Below are 14,409 nucleotides of genomic sequence, written 5' to 3' on the forward strand. Positions count from 1 at the left end.
TGTGATACTAAAGTCAACACATACATTGTCTTCAGATCCAATGACAATTCATATCATCTGCGGTGCATAAATGAGCAAAGGTAGTGGGCTATTTCCCCAAACTGGTACTTTACTATAAGGATGAAGGCTAAAAAATTCTATTTGGTGGCATAATAATAAATACATGATGGTTCTTATTAGTTTTCTTTTATTTCCTCCTTAGTCCCATGCTGCTATGTTAGGCATATTTTAGTGCCCAATATCTACTTATTGGCTTATTGGAAGGCCATCTTCATTATACAAGGACAATCAGGTCACAGTTGGCTTGAGCTGTGTGGTATAAAAATACAGGACTGGGCTTCCCTGGTGGCGCAGTGGTTGAGAATCTGCCTGCCAATGCAGGGAACACGGGTTCGAGCCCTGGTCTGGGAAGATCCCACATGCCACGGAGCAACTAGGCCCGTTCACCACAACTACTGAGCCTGCGCGTCTGGAGCCTGTGCTCCGCAACACGAGAGGCCGCGATAGTGAGAGGCCTGCGCACCGCGATGAAGAGTGGCCCCCGCTCGCCGCAACTAGAGAAAGCCCACACACAGAAACGAAGACCCAACACACTCAAAAATAAATAAATAAATAAGTAAATTTATTAAAAAAAAAAAAAATACAGGACTAAGAGTCAAGGGACTGTGTGATAGGCCTATTTCTGCCACAAACTAGACATATGATCTTGGGCAAGTCACCCGGCTCAAACCCTACCTAGGCCTTGCATGCAAGAGGGACGCCTGGGCCCACAGAATCTCAGGGTTTCTCCATGTTGCTTGAATCTGCCCAAAACTGTCCCTGCTCTCCAGAAATTTGCTATCTAGGAGAAAAGTCAGACATATCCATAGATGATTCCGCTATCAAGCAAATGCTAAGTGGTTTGACAGAAGTAGGATGATACATGTGGAGACATGTACTTTGCAGGATTCTCTAAAATTCTCTTAAAGGAAGTTTTTAAAGAACTACACTTTGAATCATGCTTACGATGTTACAGTACTGTTGTAAAAGTGTAGAAAGAAGGAAAACCTTGATCAAAACAGCAAAGTAGGGTTGAAATGCATATCATCAGAAGTTTCAGTGAAAAGTGATACACTGGGAATTTCATAGTAAGAACACCTTGACAAACTGCACAGTTATGGTCTGACATTGCTAAGAGCAATTCTATTTTCAGACATGCTTGTGATGCTCTTTTTTTGTGTTAGATCCCACAGATATACATTATTTATGTCACACATAAACTATTAAACTATTAAATGGTCAGTATTTGAAATGGAACCATACCTGACGCTTCACAAGTGTTATGTGTTTTTAAATACGAAGTAAATAAAATAACTCACAGTATACCCACTATCTTACTTGACATTCTTCTATATTTTTCTTAATTTGTTCCTACATCATTTGATGATAAGAGGCAATAAAGTAGCAGACTTGAATTTCAGTCCCAGCTCCAGAAAGAGACCTTTGTTTGACTTGTTAAGTATAAAGTTGTCTTATCTCTTGAGGAAGACATTAAACATGATTTTGGTGACTACTAAGAGAGTTAACTATGCAACAAATTATTCTCTGATCAAAATATGCATAAATTGGAAATAAATATACTAGCTTAGGGTAATAAGAACAACTTATACAAGACCTCTTTTGGTATAACCAAGATTATCTTTTTATCAAGTAAAAAATCATCTTTCCATAATCTGTAAGTGTTTGTATGTGTAACTGTCTAATACCTACAAAGGTGAATATCTAAGCACTCATGTGTACAAAAGGGTTCAGAGAATCAATAATTTGTACTCAGGAAATGATGCCCAAGACCCCCTCCTCGGGTTCCATTAATTGGCCAAAGTGGCTCACAGAATTCAGGGAAATACTTATATTTACCAGTTTATCGAAGGATATGAGAAAAGATATAGATGAACATTCAGATGAAGAGATACATAGGATGATATCTGAGAAGGTCGCAAACTCAGGGGCTTCTGTCCCCGCAGTGTTGGGGTGTGTCACCCTCCCAGAATGTGGATGTATTCACCCACCTGGAAACTCTCCAAATCCTGTGCTTTAGGGATTTTTACGGAAACTTCCTCATGTAGGCATGTGATCAGTCATTAACTCCCTTTTTAGCCCTTCTCCCTTCTCAAGAGAATAGTGGGGTGGGGCTAAAAAGGTCAAGCCTGCATCATGGCTTGGTCTTTCTGGTGACCAGCCCTCACCCAGGAGCCATCCAGGAGCCCACCCAGAGTCACCTCACGAGAGCAAAATGAAACCAAGCCCAAGCTCACTCTGCTCGCTGCACGACAGGCCAGTACATCAGGAGACGAGGTGTTGGGGTAAGGAATAATGACTTTGTTCAGAAAGCCAGCAGATTGAGAAGATGGTAGACTAGTGTCTCAAAGAACCATCTTCCTCCAGTCTGAATTCAGGCTCCTTTTAAACAGAGGAAGGGGAGGGGGAGGGGCCCACTGCAAAGCCAACCAGTGGCTGAGTGGGACTGCTGATGGTTGCTCGCTCATAGCCACGTGCCTGCCCCATCCCTATCACAAAAAGACACTTTTATATAAAATAGATAACTAATAACGACCTACTGTATAGCACAGGGAACTCTACTCGATACTCTGTAATGACCTATATGGGAAAAGAATCGAAAAAAGAGTGTGTATATGTCTATGTATAACTGATTCACCTTACTGTACAGCAGAAGCTAATACAACATTGCAAATCAACTATAACCCAATAAAAATTAATTAAAAAAAAAAAAGACACTCCTATCACCCAGGAAATCACAAGAGCTTCAGGAGCTCTGTGCCAGGCACTGGTGGCAGAGACCAATATATATTTTCCATTATCTCACAGAATCATATTGGAAGGTGATTCCTTGCATGCCCAAGCCTGATTTTCTAGGTCAAGATGAGACTCACATTTCAGTCATAAGTCCCCCTGCAAATGAAGCAGAAATCAGGACCCACCATGATCTCCATTGATTCTAGTTGTCTAAATTAGGGACCTCCATGCTCCTCAGGTGCCCTAGTTGTTCACACTGAGGACTGTCATGCCCCAGTGACAATATCATAAAGGGTGAAGAGACTGTAATAAAAGCAACAGTAGATGCTAGAGACATGTTCTTGAACATGTACATTCATGACAGTATAGCCAAATAAATATATCACATATTAAGAAAAATTAACCAGCTAGTGATTAAAAAGTACAATCCCTAAGTGAATACCCAATTCCACCTGCCAAAAGGGATGTCCAATGATGTCATAGGGGATTTCCTATAAGACTCAAAGTGCCCTCTCTATAAGGTACAGGCAAGACTCGAAGCTCCAGGGTCTGGAGAGGGTAGGGTAGGAGGGGGAAGGCAAGGTGTATTATGAAAAAGAGAATATGTGTAGAACACACTAGGGATATCAGAAAAGGCTACCGTAGATGACTTTAACCCAGGCCTTGGTCCTCCAGTCCCAGTGTCTACTCTAAAGATGAGAACCTAAGCTCACCTAACCCATTTCTGACTTCTGGGTGATCCACACATGTTTCTAAACTCTGGAGAATGGAGACTGTCTATTTTGGGCAGAGTGAGAAGAAATGTGGTCAAGACAATATACAAAAGATTTAGAGAAAATGAGGACATGCTTAATTTTTGGATTTGAATATACTGCATTCGTCTGTCAAAATGTGTGTGTGTGTGTGTGTGTGTGTGTGTACAGTTTTTGTGAAGCTTTTCTAACTTCAGAAGTATATAATGTTACTAACACAAAACATATCATTTAGAGGTTAAATTACTTATCTTTTTGTTATACTTGGTTTTGTAAATTTGAAATAATCATCATTAGTTTGAATTTTTGTGTTAATTATTCTGAGTGAAGTCGGCAAAGGTGGATGGAAACTATAACAAATTAAATATTCAAAATTAAATAAGTCTAAAAAAAGTTCTATTTCTGGGTTGATGAAAGTAAAAAACTTATTATATGGGAAAAGTGGTGTTCATATTTGCAACAATGTGGATGAATCTAGAGGACATCATGCTAAGTGAAAGCCAGACAGAGAAAGGCAAATACTGCCTATTATCAATTATATACAGAATCCACACAGAAAACAGTCAAACTCATAGAAACAGAGGAGTGTTTGCCAAGGGCTAGGGTTGGGGGAAATAAGGAGAGGGTGGCAACAGGGTACAAACTTTGTATGAGATGAAAGTCTTAGGATCTAATGTACAACGTGGTGACCAGAGCTGATAATACTGTATTGTATAACTGAAATTTGCTGAGAAAGTATTGATACAACTTAAATGTAAATATGCGAGATGAAAAAACGATGGAATTGTGAACAAAGGAGATTCTGAGAGTTAAAATCGTTGGGAAACAGCCAAAATCCTGGGAGAATTTCAGAGTTTCAAAGGCTATGAAAATGGTGGGTTCAAGCCGAGATCCCCAAGAGATCTGAGGAACCAGGAAAAATGTGATTTCCAGGTGGAATGGATAGAAAATTGACTAAGGTCTAGAAGACCCATGAGGGTGAAGGGATAGAGCTGTGGGGCGGATGGTGGGGAGGGGCCGTGGTCCAGCCTCCTCCTCTATTACTCCCTCCCCCACCCTCAGGAGCCCTTTGTGACCAGACCACAGCTCTATGATGTAGGCCTAGGACATCAGTCCCCAAGTACACATCCTGTGCTCAGTTGCCTGAAGCCAGCAATGTGATTCAGATGATGGAGAATCCTCTCTTTACTCTGAAAAGCACTTTTGATACTTGGCTGTACTCCAGTCACACTTCCTGGGCGAGTGCCACCATCCTTGGCTTTCTGTGTGGACTGGGGCTCTATTTCCTGTTAGTCTCCTACCTCCAGAATAATCTATCTTCACCACCTCCTAGGAAACATGGAAACATCACGAAGGTAAGGAACCCTTGGGCCAGACCCACAAGCACATGCTTCTCCCTTCTTTTCTATTATTATTTCCACTTTTCTGAATCACCTACAGAGACTCCTGAAATGGGAAAGAATTGTTGATTTCCAGTTTTTCCAGATTTTCCTTATCGTAAGGATAGGAGTGATGACTTCTGGAAACTGCTTCTCTTAATGTTAACATCTTATATAACCATACTACAGTTGTTAATACTAAGAAATTAACATTGGTACTACACTATTAAGTAAACTGCAGACTTCATTCTACTTTCACCAAGCCTTTCCATTAATGTCCTTTGTCTGATCCAGATCCAAATAAGAACATGTTGCATTTAGTTATCTATCTGCCTAGTCATCCTCAATCTGTGAGAGCTTCTCAGTCTTTTCTTGACTTTCATGACTTTTTCAAGTTTGAATATCTCTCATTTTGCTTTTTTCTGATATTTTCTCATGATTAGACTTGGGTTATGGGTTTGGGGGAAGCATAGTACAGAGGTGAATGCTTTTCTTATGCATCATATCAGAGGGTACATGATTTCAAGACGACATAATTGAGGATGTTATCAGGACCACTAGACTTAGGTGGTACCTGCCAGGTTTATTCACTGTAAAGTTATTCTTTTTCTCTCTCAAATCTCTGTTAGCTAGAAACCCAACACTAAACCCAATACATGGTCAAAATAAAACTCCACTTCTTGGAGGCAGGAATATCTAAATATCTTTATATATTATTTGTAATTTTTCTGTAATTTATTTTTCTGGTCAATGATTTATTTATATAAGTATGGACTCATGGACATTTATTTTATTCTTTGGTTTATAATCCGGTATTTGGTTGTTTGTTTTGTTGCTCAATTTGTTAAAATTGTCTAGTTTAATCTCTGGGCTTATAATTCATTCAGTCTGTGTCTGTTTTAAGTAAATGAATGTCAAGTTGCTGTTTCTCCCTGCAGGTGCCTGTCACTCTCTAGAGTTCCTGTTGGTTGCTTGTCCTGCAACCTCAGTTTTAGGAAGGGTTTGAAAAAAGTCATTAATTTCCAACAACACTCTTTCCAGCTCTCTACATCTCTGAAGTCAATTGTAAAATGTTGATATCTGCCTTTCCTGCCTATCAGGAACACCTTTCCATTTATTCAGAAAAATGTTTCAGAAAAATACCTGGTAAAACATGATCTAAGAACTCACATGAAAATAATGGATGTATAATTACAATATAATTTTTGACTCATTGGTTCTATGTGCTTTGAAGTCTTTTCATCCAGGCTGGTGACATTAAAGAAAATAAAAATGGACAGATTATTTCTTAGTTTCATTTCCATTCTCTCTCTTTGCATCACTTCCACTTGTCCCTCACTTGATGGAACCTATTACACACATGAGGACCACGACTCTTGGCTTGTTTTACACCCACCTTATCAATCATGCTGTTTTGCCTTACAGCAATATGCTCACTCCCTGCTTTGTCCACAGTGGAGAACATAGTAAATTATCTAAAACAGAAAGCTCACATTACTCCCATAAAGCACAGAAAACAAGCAGGGGGAATGTTCACGTGACACCCCCATCAAGCAGCCCTCGCAGAGAGGTATAACAGTAAATATCAATGGCGATAAAAAGGGAAGGCTTTTCAAATGGCCACACCTCCCAGGATCTTAGAAAGAGATGCAACGTGCATCTAGGACTCGAAGAGGTTTAAAGGTCAAAACAGGTCAGAGAGAGTAGACCTAAAACCATCTTATAGATTTGAGCAATTACCTGAGGAAAAAACCCATTTCCTAATATACCTGACAGATGCTGAGGAAGTAGTAGGGAAATGTACCATCTTGTAAGATAAAGCACAATAAAAACGTATTCTGACAGGAGACCGATGACATTTAAATTGTAAAAAGCTGTTTTCATCTTTCTCTCCAGACAACATTAATTAGAAAGAGATCCATACCTATGGCGGGTATTATCCAAATGAACTGGATAATCCGCAGACCACTTGATTTAATAAAAAAAAAACAAAAAACTTTTGTTTGTTGAGGGCTCAAATTATTTGTCAAAAAACAGAAAACTTAATTTTCTCAATTGAATATTATCACAACATTAAATGATGATTCCAGAATCACTAAAATTGGAAAGGGAAGCAAAAAGTGTAATGCATATTAATGGCCTTCCTATTGTATCTTCAGCTTCTGCTGAAATAAGTAATGATTCAATAGGAGAGAAAGGGAATCTTTCGAAATCCCCAAGAGATCTGAGGAACCAGGAAAAATGTGATTTCCAGGTGGAATGAATAGAAAATTGACTAAGGTCTAGAAGACCCATGAGGGTGGAGGGATGGAGCTGTGGGGCGGATGGTGGGGAGGGGCCGTGGTCCAGCCTCCTCCTCTATTACTCCCTCCCCCACCCTCAGGAGCCCTTTGTGACTAGACCACAGCTCTATGATGTAGGCCTAGGACATCAGTCCCCAAGTACACATCCTGTGCTCAGTTGCCTGAAGCCAGCAATGTGATTCAGATGATGGAGAATCCTCTCTTTTCTCTGAAAAGCACTTTTGATACTTGGCTGTACTCCAGTCGCACTTCCTGGGCGAGTGCCACCATCCTTGGCTTTCTGTGTGGACTGGGGCTCTATTTCCTGTTAGTCTCCTACCTCCAGAATAATCTATCTTCACCACCTCCTAGGAAACATGGAAACATCACGAAGGTAAGGAACCCTTGGGCCAGACCCACAAGCACATGCTTCTCCCTTCTTTTCTATTATTATTTCCACTTTTCTGAATCAACTTCAGAGACTCCTGAAATGGGAAAGAATAGGACATCTACTCCTAAGAATAGGACGTCATCCCTCTAAGGGCAAGCCAGCCTGGGCAGGGGATAGAGTGAACACTAGGATTTGTATCCAAAGATCTCAGACCAGTTGTCCAGGTGTGGTAGAGGGCTCCAGGGCAAGTCTCACACACAGTGACCAGAGGTCGAGGACTGGATACTGAGTTCAATCTCAGCCAGAGGACAGGCCCATGAGCAATGGATCACCAGCTGTGAACACGTGTCTCGGATGAGGGCTGATCTGCTGGCAGTGCTGAGGCCCTGAGAGCCTCAGAGCGGGGGTTGGAGTGGCCCTGGCCTCGGGAAGCAGAGACCCACCTGCTGGAGCTCAGATGAACCCGTAGTTCAGAGAACGTGTGTGTTTCTTGAGCAGAGGAACAGTGACAAAAGAAATCCAGGGTGAATCTCACATTGAAAATCCTTCTTTATGTCCTTCACAGAGAAGGAAAACAGAAAATATTTTTATCCTCTTTAAAAATGAGTGAAAGGAAAGAAAAACCACAGAGCTCTGTTAGTTAAATGTAAAAAGTCCTATTATGTATGGACACTGAGTGTCTGATGCTTGTCTAGAGAGGGGAGAGTGAGAATTGGGTCCCAGGTCCTCGTTTTTTCTGTCTCTCAGCATCAGACGGAGTGGAGGGGGAAACACAAGGTTAAGATGAAAAACAGAGCTTTGCAAGGTAAGTTGTGCCATCCAGCCCTGTGTGGCCCGAGGGTTGGGCCCCATCTCTCCCAGCCCTGAGGGCCCACTCCACAGGCTCCGAGGAGGCCAGGGGCAGGGCCTGTGCCTCAAGAAACAGAACCCTCAGGGAGGTTCCTGGGAAGGAGAGCAGAACCCAGATACTTCCCAGAGTCCATGTGCACAATGAAGCAGTAAGGGGCCCGGAAAAGGGTGTGGCCCAGCAGGGGTGTGTGGGCTACAGTGGACCAATAGCGCCTGGATTGGGAGGTGGGACCTCCAGGTCCGACCGTGGACAAGTTGTTTAACTTTGCTCAGATTCCTGTGTGATGTGACCCCTGCCCATTGTCCCCCACAGGGAGGATGGGAGGGCAGCAAGGGGTAATGGATATGGAAGTACTTTGTAAATGATAAACCCTTTCATGAGCTTCGCCATCACTGTCAGGGATCATGTGGCCCTGGACGCTGGTGCTCGGGCTCCAATCTCCCAATGGTGTCCCCTTAAAGGGACACAGCACTTAGCCTCCTGTAAGACCCCCTAAGCCCTTGCCTTCACCACCATGACCCAGTCTGCTCTTTTCCAGTTTTCAGAGATTGCCTGGAAGAGGTTCGGGCCCTGACTTCACGTCTACAAAGGTAAAGAATTTTCCCCTTCTCTCCTGGGTTCTTCTTCCACCCAAAGCCTATGGTGTGACACCTGGGCTGCAGGCAGCCTGGGGCTGAGCTGGGAGGGGGAGCGCTGAGGGTGGGGTACGGCCAAAGCCCTGGGGTAAGGGACAGCAGGAGCACTGTGAAGTCAGCATGGGGGCCATGGAGGGCCGTGGGCCACAGGTGCCCACCCCTGCCTGGCCTGCCCAGCCCTCCTGGCCCTGGGCGCTCCTGGCTGCAGCTTGTGCCTCATGTCTCCTCAAGCCACCTGGGCAGGCTCCCTGACAAGGGCAGCTCTCATCAGCTCTCCTATCAAGACCCCCCTGGTGAGGTGTGCAGAGCAGCGTCTGCTGGAGCCCACCCGCCCTGCAGGGAACCTGCAGAAGAGGCTGTTCCTGCCACGTGCCCATCAGCTGCCCTGGCTCCTCTGACCCAGGGTTCTTTACCTGTGGCCTCCACCCTGTCAAAAGAACCTCAAGACCAATCCAACTTGAAGAAAATCACCCTTGGCACTGTTGCCAAGAGCTCACCTCCAGGTAACTCTTTTTTGGCATCTACCATCGCAGCCATCTTGAGTCTTGGCCTCGCATGCTATCCCATTTTGTTCCTGTCCTTCTGGTGGAAGACTACCAAGGCCTTGTTCTTCCCCACCTCATCACAGAGTGAGTCCCGGCAAGAACACCTGTCCCACCAGCCACCAGGGGCCCCCTTCCAGGAAGAGCCCACAGACAAGCAGGTAGAGACTGGTAGCCCCTCACTTGTCAACCCTGAAGTCCAGAAGCTGCTGGAGATTCTAATCACCATGAAAGTAGAACTAAAGATTCATAAGGGGAAAGAAAAGGATGGGTCATTCTCGGAACAAATGAGCTCAGACTACCACCTGAACACTTTAGGGAATGTGTGGAAATCACTGGGTGCTGAGCAGGACAACACAACCCCTCAATCTTTCTGGAACAGGAAAGACAAAACAGAGCAGCTACCCGGTCCTCGGCAGCTCTTACACTCCGAGGTCTTGAGGGACCACTTGGAACTGACATACACCCAGCTCTACTGGGGTCACCTCTCTCTGCACAGCGAGCCCCTGGTGGCTACTAGGAGCTCTACTCAACAGCAGGCACCCTTTGTTTTATTCAGTGGAGTTTCTAATGGCTTTCCAGTTTCAATTCAACCTAGAATACCTTTAGGCCCTTCCCAGGCCGCAGTCTTGCCCTGCCCGGGGGTCCCACCCCAGCCTTTCACTCAAACCTTGCCTCCGTGCCAGTCCCCACCTCTGGCTCAGATCCAGGCCCAGCCCTACCTCCCATCTTCTCTCCCATTCAGACCACCTTATTCTCCACCCCAGATGAGTACCTGTGGACTAGACTGTCCTACATTTCAGAACAAGACACCATATTTTATCCCAACTGAAACTCAATGGCTGAAATGCCCCTTGTTGCAGAAGCAACTGAAAAGTGGGAAGCCTTCATCCTCTGTGGTCAAAAGATCTCAGAAAGGCTTTAGCCAACTCAGTCTCAACCTTCCCCAAGAGAGGGGGCGCTCTCAGGCCCAAAGGTCAGTTTCTATTCATCATGAGGACTTAATTGGCCCTGATCTCCAGAAGCAACATCTTCAAAAGAGGCTCATCAAAGATCAAACCAAGAGGGGCCTGTGCCTCAGTATCCACCTGTCTCTGTCTCTGGAATTGAGTTCCTCTCAGTGCCAAGTTTTAAGGACTTATCAGGCACAGGGCAAGCAGGGACCCTGGCAGCCCTCTGCTTTTACAGGCAAAAGGAGACTGGACCCACAGAAGATAAGGTCCAGGCGCCCTAGGAGATCCCATAGGAAGGGTCAAATGCAATTTCAACCAGGGAAGGATTTCGGCAAGGGTCTAAGGCCATGTCTGAGGAGGATCTCCAAAGCTTCCTCCAGGGCCAGGCTCCCAGGGAAGTTTCTGCAAAGAAACTCTGAAAAGGAGTCTGAAAGATACCTGATGAGGCCCTTGATGAGTGACTCTGGAAACTGTTTACCCAGTAGCCCAGAGAAGAAACATCTAGAAGAAATCTTGAAAGCCCATTTGAGCACAAAGTCGACGCAGATTAATCAAGGTTTGATCCCTGTGATTGTGCGTGAATCCTGCCTTGCTGCCAACTGTGTTTTTCCTAAGCCCCACCCTCACGAGGGAATCAGAAATCTAGCACCCTTGAAGTCTTGGAAACCCTGTGTAAACTCCTCCCGTATGCTTTCCTTCCTCAGTCCAAGCATTCGGCAGATGCTGGAAACACATATTCTAAGGTGGTGGGTAAGGCACAGGTGGGGCCTACCCAAACAGGCCTTTGAGCCCATAAATCTCAAGCCATGTGGGGCTCAACCCTTGTCCTCTCCAAGGTCCACCTTTTCCCCCTCTGCCACCTGGCAATCTGGGGCACACTCAAAAGCCAACTTTGCTAATAAGTTCTTGGGAAAACCTCAGCCCCATCAGGGAATGAAAGTGATAACAAAAGCAACAGTTCCCACCCTGGTGAGTCCCCTCCCTGTTCCCTCACCTGAGCATACAGAAATCCAGAGGGCCCTGGGAAAGACTTCACCTGGTGACAGCTATGGGCCCTCAGAGGCCCCTCTGACTGGACAGGAGGGCAGACTGCCTTATCAGATGCCCACAGTCAACCTCATGGGCAGAAGCTGGGAGAATGGGACTGTCTTGGGGTTTCCAGCCGCTAGGAAAACCCTGTCACTAACAACAAAGTCAGTTGCCCAACATCCAAAGGAGCCATGCCTTAAAACACAGGTGGCTCAAGGCCGTGCCACTGGGGAGCTCCTTCAAGACTCTCACGCTGATGTGCTCCTTCCTGCAGACACCTTGGCTTCTCATAGGTCTCTTTCCAGTTCCCAGAGGGAACGTGCCAGTGAGGACGCGCCCGCGTTCCAGGCGGTGCCATGTGACCTCAACGCGAGTGAACGGAGCAGCCGGGGGCCGCGGGAGTTCAGAAACCCAACACGTACGGGCTCATTCAAGAGCCAGAGCGAGATGTCTGCCCCAACCGAGGAGCGGAGGGGCTCTAAGAGGCTCCAACCTGGAAAGCATGAAGAAATGAGGAGCAGCCAGGGACAAGAGGAACCCAGGGAACCAAAAATTAGGGACCCGTGTAAGGGCCAGTTTGCCTCAGCTGATGAGGGGGTGGTCTGTGAGAGGCTCAAACCAGAAGAGGATGAAGAAATGAACAGCCAGAGCAAGATGTCTGCCCCAACTGAGGAGCGGAGGGACTTTAAGGGGCCCCAACCGAAAGAGCATGAAGAAATGAAGGGCCAGACGGAGGTGCTCGCATCAGCTGAGGAGTGGAGGGGTTTCACGAAGCCCCAACCAGGACAGCATGAAGAAACAAGAAGCCAGAGCGAGACGCTTGCCCCAGCTGAGGAGTGCAGGAGCGTTAGGAGACTGCAACCAGGAGAACACGAAGAAACGAGAAGCAACCAGGGACAACAGGAACCCAGGAAAGCAAAGGTTAGGGACCCGTGTAAGGGCCAGTTTGCCTCAACTGATGATGGGGAGGTCTGTGAGAGGCTCAAACCAGAAGAGGATGAAGAAATGAACAGCCAGAGCAAGATGTTTGCCCCAACTGATGAGAGGGAGGACGATTGGAGGCCCAAACCGGGAGAGTATGAAGAAAGGTCTTCAGCACTAAAGGCTTCTCAAGCAAGTGGGATGAGCCACGCTTCTCAGGTCAGGGAAAGAGGAGAGTCCCTTGGGAGCAAACACCCCCAGCTCTCGCCAGAGAAGAGAGAGCTTTCACCAGAAAGCAAAAAATGGACAAGGCGCTTTCTGCAGTATCTTAGCCGCAATAAAAAAGGCAAAAGAACAGAAGAATCCCTTCAAAAAGGCAAGCCTGTATCAGCCACTGCTCACCACCAGGAGCCAATCAAAGGCAAATCTGTTGTAGAGAGCAGGGCTATTGATCCTCGGGCGATTGGAACAGCTGTTGGACAGGCCCTAGTAGACAAACTGGGGCTTCACCAAGGACTCTGTGCCTCAGAGTTAAATCAGCACCCAGAACAGCTCCAGGCCCCAGCAGAGGGGCATTCCCACTACCACAGGGTTCTCTCCTCTTCAGAACAGAGAAGAGTGTTGAAAGATACAGCCTACAGTCACCAAGCCACCCGCAAGGACCACAGCTACCTTAACAACAGCAGGCATACCAGAGGCAGGGGCGACAAGTTGGCCTTCCCACCCAGGGAACTGGAGTCCCCAGTCAGACCCTGCCAGCACAGACCAAGGGTGGCAGGTGACTCAGGCCACCTGCGCCATCTGTGTTCCCTCTGGTCAACCAGAGCGTGCTTCTCGTGCCTCTCCCGGTAGGAAAGCAGTGCAAGAACAAGTGCAGTTCATAAAAAGAAAACCTGTTTCTTCTCATGTTAACACATTGTCTATGTGTTAATGGCTTCTTCCTACCACAATTTTTGTTTCCCAAAATAAATGTTTCTTCTCATGAGAGGTGGTGGCCTCTGTCTGTGCCCTGCTGGGGGGAAGGGAAGGGATCAGGGTCCACTCTTCCCAGGTGCCTGCTTTGGCTTCCAGATGGGATGGGGCCATGGAGGGAGGTTGATCCCAGCATGGAATACCCATCCTCACCTCAATTCCCTCACTGCATTTAAGTTTCCACAATAGCAGCATTACAGAAACAAGCAACAGCATTCAGGACGTGTCAAGGTGAACTAAACCTAAAGACCTCCCCCTTCTCAGGAACCGGCTCAGTCCTCTCCTGCTCTCTCTCTACCCTGAACTTGTGGGACTGTAGGGGAGGGGTCTGCAGAGGCTGAAATTCCCCTCAGGCTCCAGCAAGTGTCAGAGACAAGTTCACATGTCAGAATAAGGAGGGAGCCCAGAGTCCAGACGTGGCAGAAACCTTGCCCCCATGTCTTGGTGGGGATAGATGATGCCTGCCCTGGAAGCTCCTTCTCTCCCCGATGGAGCTGGGATTGAGGTGGGCCGGGAGCGTCACCCATCCTCTGTCCTTCTCACACTCTGGAGCAGCGGTGAGGAGGAGGACCGCGCACTCCCAGGTCTGAGGGTGTGAGGTGACGAGCATGGAGGCCGCCGAGGGCCATCCACCCCTGCCCCGGAGGAGAGGACAGCCCTACTCACAGTGCTCACCGCCCCCTGGGGAACGAGCAGGGGTGTGACTGTGTGTGCAGTCACCTCACTGTCTGTCATGTGCCCCTAGGGTGGGATGCAGGGGAAGGAGGCAAGTGGCAGAGGCGCCCATAAATGGCGCAGTGACCAAGGAGCCCCTGGCGTCCCACCACCGTGTACAGGCCCAGAGAAAAGAAGTCAGGGGCCAGTGGCTTATGGTGGCCCCAGCCCAGACTCTCCCCCTACTCCAGCTCCC

The 14,409-nt window shown here is 46.7% G+C and overlaps 1 protein-coding gene across 8 annotated transcripts in view; it reads right to left on the reverse strand.

Moving 5' to 3' along the window:
* LOC103000102 (serine palmitoyltransferase 1-like) overlaps positions 1 to 14,409 on the reverse strand; it is a 241,929-nt gene that overhangs the window by 33,941 nt on the left and 193,579 nt on the right. The window lies entirely within an intron of this gene.

The sequence above is a fragment of the Balaenoptera acutorostrata genome, chromosome 6 (genome assembly GCF_949987535.1).
Source record: "Balaenoptera acutorostrata chromosome 6, mBalAcu1.1, whole genome shotgun sequence".
Lineage (NCBI taxonomy): Eukaryota > Metazoa > Chordata > Mammalia > Artiodactyla > Balaenopteridae > Balaenoptera > Balaenoptera acutorostrata.